Below are 6,759 nucleotides of genomic sequence, written 5' to 3' on the forward strand. Positions count from 1 at the left end.
AAAAATATTTAAGTTGACTTTTTAAACAAACAGGCAATTAGTGGACCAATCTTTGGCAAATCTAATCAATAGAAAAAGTAAAATTAGAAATGTGAAAGATGTATAATAAGAGATTAAAACTTACTTTAAGGATGTGGCATTGCAACTTTTACACTTTTAATGAAATGAAGAATTTTTTTTTCTAAAGATGTTAACAAAATTGCTCAAGAAAAAGTAGAAAACCTCAATAGACTGTAATCATTTAGAAATGCAAAAGGTTAAAAAAAGAATTATTGCCCCCAAAGTTCCTGGCCTCAAGAATTCTCTCAGTGTGGGACTTCTCTGGTGGCACAGTGGTTAAAAATCCGCCTGCCAATACAGGGGACACCGGTTCGAGCCCTGGTCCGGGAAGATCCCACATGCCGCAGAGCAACGAACCCCGTGTGCCACAACTACTGAGCCTGCACTCTAGAGCCTGCGAGCCACAACTACTGAGCCCATGTGCCACAAATACTGAAGCCCATGTGCCGCAAGCACTGAAGCCCATGCACCTAGAGCCTGTGTTCCGCAACAAGAGAAGCCACAGCAATGAGAAACCCACGCACCACAACGAAGAGTAGCCCTCGCTCACTGCAACTAGAGAAAACCTGCGTGCAGCAATGAAGACCCAACCCAGCCAAAAATAAATAAATAAACTTATTTTTTTTAAAAAAAGAGTTCTCTCAGTGTATTTCTTAAGCTTTCAAAGAAAGTGTCCAGCTATATAAACCCAGCCAGACAAAGATAATACTAAAAGTTAGCTTTAATTTATTGGATGAAACTTGTTTAATATCAGACCCAAACTTGATAAAGCTAGAATAAGAAAGCAAACTATGATATATAGGCTTTTTCATGTATGACTTTAAAAAATTGCTAGCAAATGTATTAAATAACATACTTTAAAAGATAACATTAAAATCAAATTAAATTATATTAGAGGAGCAAGAATAATTTAATATTAGGAAGCGAGTATATTTACATCATATATATCATACTAACTTTAATATAAAAACTAAAATCATATGTATAAATACTAGAAAAACATCCTTTTTTTTTTCTCTCTCCCATCATCATTATTTAAAATTGTCCTGGGCAATTCCCTGGCGGTCCAGTGGTTAGGGCTCCGAGTGTCACTGTCGGGGGCCCGGGTTCGATCCCTAGTTGGGGAACTAAGATTCCCTAAGCCTCGTGGAATGGCCAAAAAAAAAATTGTCCCGGAAGCTTTATAAGTACAAAAAACAAAATCCCAATGATTAATAACTATTGGAATTAAAAATGCAAAATAATCATTTCTTGCAAATATGTAACACTGTGCCCAGGAAACTTTATAGAATCAACTGAAAGCCTTTTAGAATTAATGGACTAATAAAGACATGACCAATGCAATATAAACGTGGGAAACGCAGTAGCTTTGCATACCAGCAAAACCAATTAGAAGACAGAATGAGTATGGAGAAAGAATACCATTCTCAATAGCACCATATATATAGATATATAAGCTTAGAATAAAATTAATAAGATACATGTTGCAGAAATTTTAAAAAATGGAAATAGAAATTGTAATGAGACACCAAAAATACAACTTGAATAAATGGGCCAACATGTCACATTTCTGATGGAATGCCAACTATCATAAAGAAATAAATTCTTACAAGTTAATTTATGGGTCTGTCCAACACAATCCAAATAAAGTTTCAATGCAATATTGTTATTTGATAAAATCAGTATAGTTTATCTTGAAAAAATAATTGGTAACAATAGCTCCTTTAGAACAAAGTAAGGAATGCCACTAAACTCTGAAAGTAATAAAAAAAGAAAGAAAATCACCATGTTTCTCACACAAGAAAAGTCAGATCAACAGAACTAAAGAAGTAAACCTGAAATAGGCCAAGTACATGTAAGAACTTATTAAAAGAAAAGAGCCATCGCAAATCAATGGGTAAAGACTAGAGTATTCTATAAATAGGGTGTGGAAATTGACAATTTGGGGGAAAAATTAGATCCTCACTTCATATCATAGAAAAAATAAATCCTAAATGCATTTTTAAAAGACAAAAACCACACAAAACTAGAAAAAACATTCTAGCTTAAATTTAAAAATCAATATATCAATATTTGATTAAATATCTACAGTAAAAATTTTCTCTGTATCAGAAAACGAAATTGAGGAAATATCAGTAACAAACATGAAAGACAAGGGGTTAATATCCCTAATTAATAAAGAATCAATATTGGCTGCATGAGAACAGTGCAATATACTAAATCAATGGGCAAACAGCACTGACAGCTACGTTGACAAGGCTTCTTGGAATCAGAAACTGCTGATGTGAATGTGAACTGGCCCACTTTTCTGGAAAGAAATCTAACAGTTGGTATCAAAAGCATTGAACAAAGTCATACCTTTTAATCCAGTAATTCCATTCTGTAAATGTATCCTAAGGAAAGCTGAAACAAGAACTGAAAGTTGTGCACCCAAGTTTCTGATCTCCATGTTATTTATAATGTAGAAACATGGCAACCAAACTAACTAGCCTTCCAGGGGAATATTTAAGACAAGCCTGATACTAGAGGGAAGATTTTTTAAAAACCATTGAAATTTTTGTTTGAAGAATTTTTGTGAAATGTGAAAATGCTCATGCTATAATTTTAAGTAAAACAAGATACAAAACTTTGCATTGATGAGATTTCAAGTACTAACAAATGCATGGAAGCGTGTGGAAATGCCCTGATATGCCTACACGTGCTGGCCCCTGAAACAACGGTGGGAATGTGTGCATTTTTTCCTTCTCCTTTATATTTCTCTCTACTTTCAAATTTTTTGAAGCTAAGTATGTGCTTTTAGGCTGATAGAAACTTGAACATGCTTTTTGGGAGTGAGCAAGCCTCCGTTGGTGGGAAGAGGTTGAAAAATAGGTAAGAAGGGGGAGCAATGATGGAGGTATGCCCTGTAGGACAGAAGAAATGGGACCAAAGGTTCCTGTGGAGGTACTGGTCATGCCACCTGCAGGAGGAAGTGTGTGTCTTCCCCAGAGAATGAAGGAAAAGAGAAGAGGCATGTAGGTGGCATTTTATGTCAGCGGCAAGAAGTTGAAGGAATTCATGCTTCTCTCTCAGTTTGCTCTAAGATTCTTGGTAACCTTCAAAGATGAGGTGGGGCTGTGGAAGGGCTAAAAGGCTTGAGGCTATAATGGAATCAAATAAACTGGTGATGGGAGAGGATGCAGAAGGAGGCCAAGCCCATTGTGGATCTGTGTGAAATGGAGACCACAATTCGTACTGCGAACCATCAGCACAGTGGTGTGATTTCCAGGGAACCCCAAACGGCACTGGGGGTACACAGAGCCATTCTGTGGACTGCTCCTGGGTCCACACTCCCCTGCCTAGTAGTTAAGGCTCCTGAGCTCTGCTGGGGCTGCAGGTTCTAGTGTTGCTGTGTCTCATCCATCTTTGCATCTCTCCCAGGCTCTGAGCCAACAGATCAAAAGAAGCATTAAATAAAGGGGACATCTGAAATGCAGGCATCATTCTGGTTAAAGGTGATGAATTAGGCCTGTATGTTCAATTCCATTGCCTTTGCATCTCATGGAAATAACCAAAGAAATATTAGGGTTAAAAAAACAAATCATCCTGGAACGCAAATAGGTATGCCAGCCTTATGCCACGAACTTCGTGGTCATTCTGTGTACCACTCAGTAACTCGCGGATACCACATGTAATTTCCCCTCCAAATGTTCTTTTTCATGATAGAACGTGAAGGTCAGGTTATGTTGCGGTTTCTTTAAGCACCAGGCCTGGGCATCTATTGGAAGAACCCAAATTGCCCAATGAAATGAAATGAAATGACACGCCTGGCTCACTAAGGATTTCCTTTGTTAACTTGAAGGGGAGTCTGTGGGCTGCTTTTCTGGGATGGGCTGGGGTAAGGGCTGCCCTTCTGTGCCTTGGCATATCAACGGCCAAGGCGCTTGGAAGATTCACCTCCCAGATTTCTGAACTGCTGTAATCTCTGTTCCCCGAAGGCCCATTTCCCCTTCCTGACCCACTCCCCTCTCAGCTCCCCACCCTCTGATACACACCCAGAGTGCAAAAATCCACTTCCTCTGCCCAACTGTGCTTTCCGGGTCTCTCCAGGCTTTACTCCTTTGTCTTAAAAAAAGTCCTTTTTGGGTCACTGTAAATGTGCCTGTTTTTGGTGAAATGTCTTACTAATGGCTCTAGCGTGTATCGTGAAAACCCATGTCGTGCTTCCAGAATATAAAAACATGAACGATCCAATGGAATCATCTCAGTCGGAATTGGGCAGCTGTGCCCAGAGGCTATTTTTAAACTCTGCGTTCTGGTGCTTGGGGAGCTGCCCGTCTCCTGGGATTCCTGCTGGATTGCCTAAATGGCCGGTGCTGTAGGATGTCTGTGCGCTCAGGTTTGGGGTACGTGGAGCCATGAGGCTGAAGTCGAGGTGCTTGCCCAGGAAGGAGGCTGGTGAGCAGGGATGGGGGTGGCATGGGTATGGTGGTACCCAGCTGGGTGCTGAGCCCCTGGGGCATGCTGCCAGAGCTGTGGGCTGTGGGAGCAGCGAGGGACGGCCAGGCTGCGAGATCGGCTCCCCGCAGGCAGTGAGGCTGGAGAAAACGGGTTTTCCTGGAACATCATGGCAGAACACCCCTGCCACCCCTAACCAATCTCTTGTCTTTTCTCTGTATAGGGGAGCCCTGGATGTTGGTTCAAGCCATGGTACTCACTTTGGGCTGCCTCTCAAAACCCCTGAGGCACAGCCGGTGAGTGAGGGGCCCCATGTCCCTCAGTAGGGAAGCCGCCCATAATAGGTCCCTTCCTCCCTCTCCCTGCCTTGACCTGCTTGGTTTCTCTTCATAGCACTTATCACTGTCTGATATTCTAACACACATTTGTTTCTTTGATTTTGACCTGTCTCCTCTGGTCAGAATCTGAGTTCCTCAAGGCCAAGGATTTGTTTTTGTTCACCACTAGAGTCACCCTGGCATGTAGTAGGTGCTCAATAAATATTTGTGGTGGAAAAAAGGGAGGAATGGGGGTGGGGAGGAGTTTCTCCTTTCTCCTGAGAGCAGCTAAAAGACCGTTGCTGTGTCTTCTCCATTGGGGACCATCACGCTGAGGCCAGCTGCCTCCCTCTGAGATGCCAGGCTTGCTCCTGAGCTTTGTTTGTTCTCTGCTCTCTGCTCCCCCGCATGATGCCCTGGTTGAGGTCTCCTCTGAACGGTGGGACTAAGAACATCCAGCCGAGGGCAAACGACCACAGATGGTGCAAGCAAAGCAGCTTAGCAGCCCTAGAGCCGCCTTCTCTGGATGAGCGGGGAGAGCCCTCCCTGTCAATGTAGGTCCTTTTAAATTCGCAGGGTATGTCTGCTCTGACAGGCTCAGGAAAGGCCTCCAGACATGCAGCTGTGTCGCTGCCACAGCTCCAGGCTCTCCTTCTGTGTCAGACTCTGCTGTCCTGGGGTCCTGGGCTCTGAGGACAGAACCTCTCTGGTCTGGACCACTTGCTCCGCCCCTCAGGACCTTCCCTCCCTCCTTGCACAGGGTTGGGTGGGGGGGTGTGTTCTGTGACTGTGTGTTGGCTCTTTGTGTGTTGAAGAAGCTGAGACAAGAGACCCCTGTCCCCGTGCAGAAACCCTTGCGCTCACCTTCCTAATTGACTGCATGTCCAGTGGGTGTCTCACGCTCCATCCCTTCAAACCCAAGTGTCCAAATCCCAGTGACTACCCCTTTGGGGGTCTCTTTAGAACAAGGAGAACTTTCTCCCATTCCTGGCATCCCTCCACCTTTTGAGAACCGAAGCTTCCAAGCCAGGTTCCTGCAGCTCGAATGGAACTTGCTCTATTAATGTGTGTGCGTGTCCACACCAAGCAGGCACCTGCGTTTCTGGGACAATTGCCATCTGGAAACGTGTGACTTCCTCATTGTGCGCCTATTTCTGGACTCAGAGGGGAACTGGCTCAGAAGCGGGCATCCTCTCCCACGTCCTCCCGCTGCCCAGCAGACCTGATTCAGATGCCCCGCTCCTGCCCAGCTGACTGACTTGGCCACTGGGAGTCCAGCAGGCATGGGGCTCACCCCAACTTCCTGCACAGCGGCATCAGTGGCTCAGACACTCGGGCCAGGCACAGAGAGGATGTCCTGGAAGTCAGCCTTGTGCCTCTGCCCTCCTCCGTGTGTCCTTTGTCTTGGGCTGGCTCCTCTCCTGGCAGCTCAGTGGCTGCAGCGGGTCCAGAACTTCCACGCGTCACCACACCAGCCGGCGTGGAAGAGTCACCTGGGAGCCCTCAGGGACCAGAAAGGAGGCTGGGATATGTATCCCAGCGGCCAAGGCCACCATCGCTCGTGTCTCCGTGACTCCCACCCAGCCTCAAGCCCCTCCCTGGGCAGCGGGTGTGGGAGTGCAGAGGTGGTCCTGGAGATGGAGACGGGAAGCCCTTCACCGTGTGCACTCGGGGAAGACTTGCTTCTTACATCACTTTTTTTTTTTTTTTTACTGTGAAGAGAAAAGTAAAACTTAAAACAACCCCGTGAGGAAGAAGAAGCTCTAAATTGAGATCTGACCAGGTGTTACCTCCTAGGGCTAGTTTAGAAATAGGAGAAAAATGGACTAGGGGGCTGCCCTGGAGACACCGGCACCTGCTTAGAGGTGGAACCAGGATGCAGAAAGCTGGGGGCAGGGCAGGACGGTGTTGAAATAAAGCCGGGGGGAGAAAGTCCACCTCAAGC

General features: G+C 44.9%; 1 long non-coding RNA gene across 1 annotated transcript; it reads left to right on the forward strand.

Annotated features, from left to right (window-relative positions):
* The first annotated feature begins 273 nt into the window (after nt 1–273).
* Nucleotides 274–6,540, forward strand: LOC309662896. The gene is made up of 2 exons (XR_014265048.1): nt 274–4,497; nt 4,721–6,540. It is a non-coding gene; the product is annotated as an uncharacterized lncRNA (long non-coding RNA).
* Nucleotides 6,541–6,759: the final 219 nt, after the last annotated feature.

Source organism: Balaenoptera physalus (assembly GCF_965194825.1).
Source record: "Balaenoptera physalus genome assembly, chromosome: 6".
Lineage (NCBI taxonomy): Eukaryota > Metazoa > Chordata > Mammalia > Artiodactyla > Balaenopteridae > Balaenoptera > Balaenoptera physalus.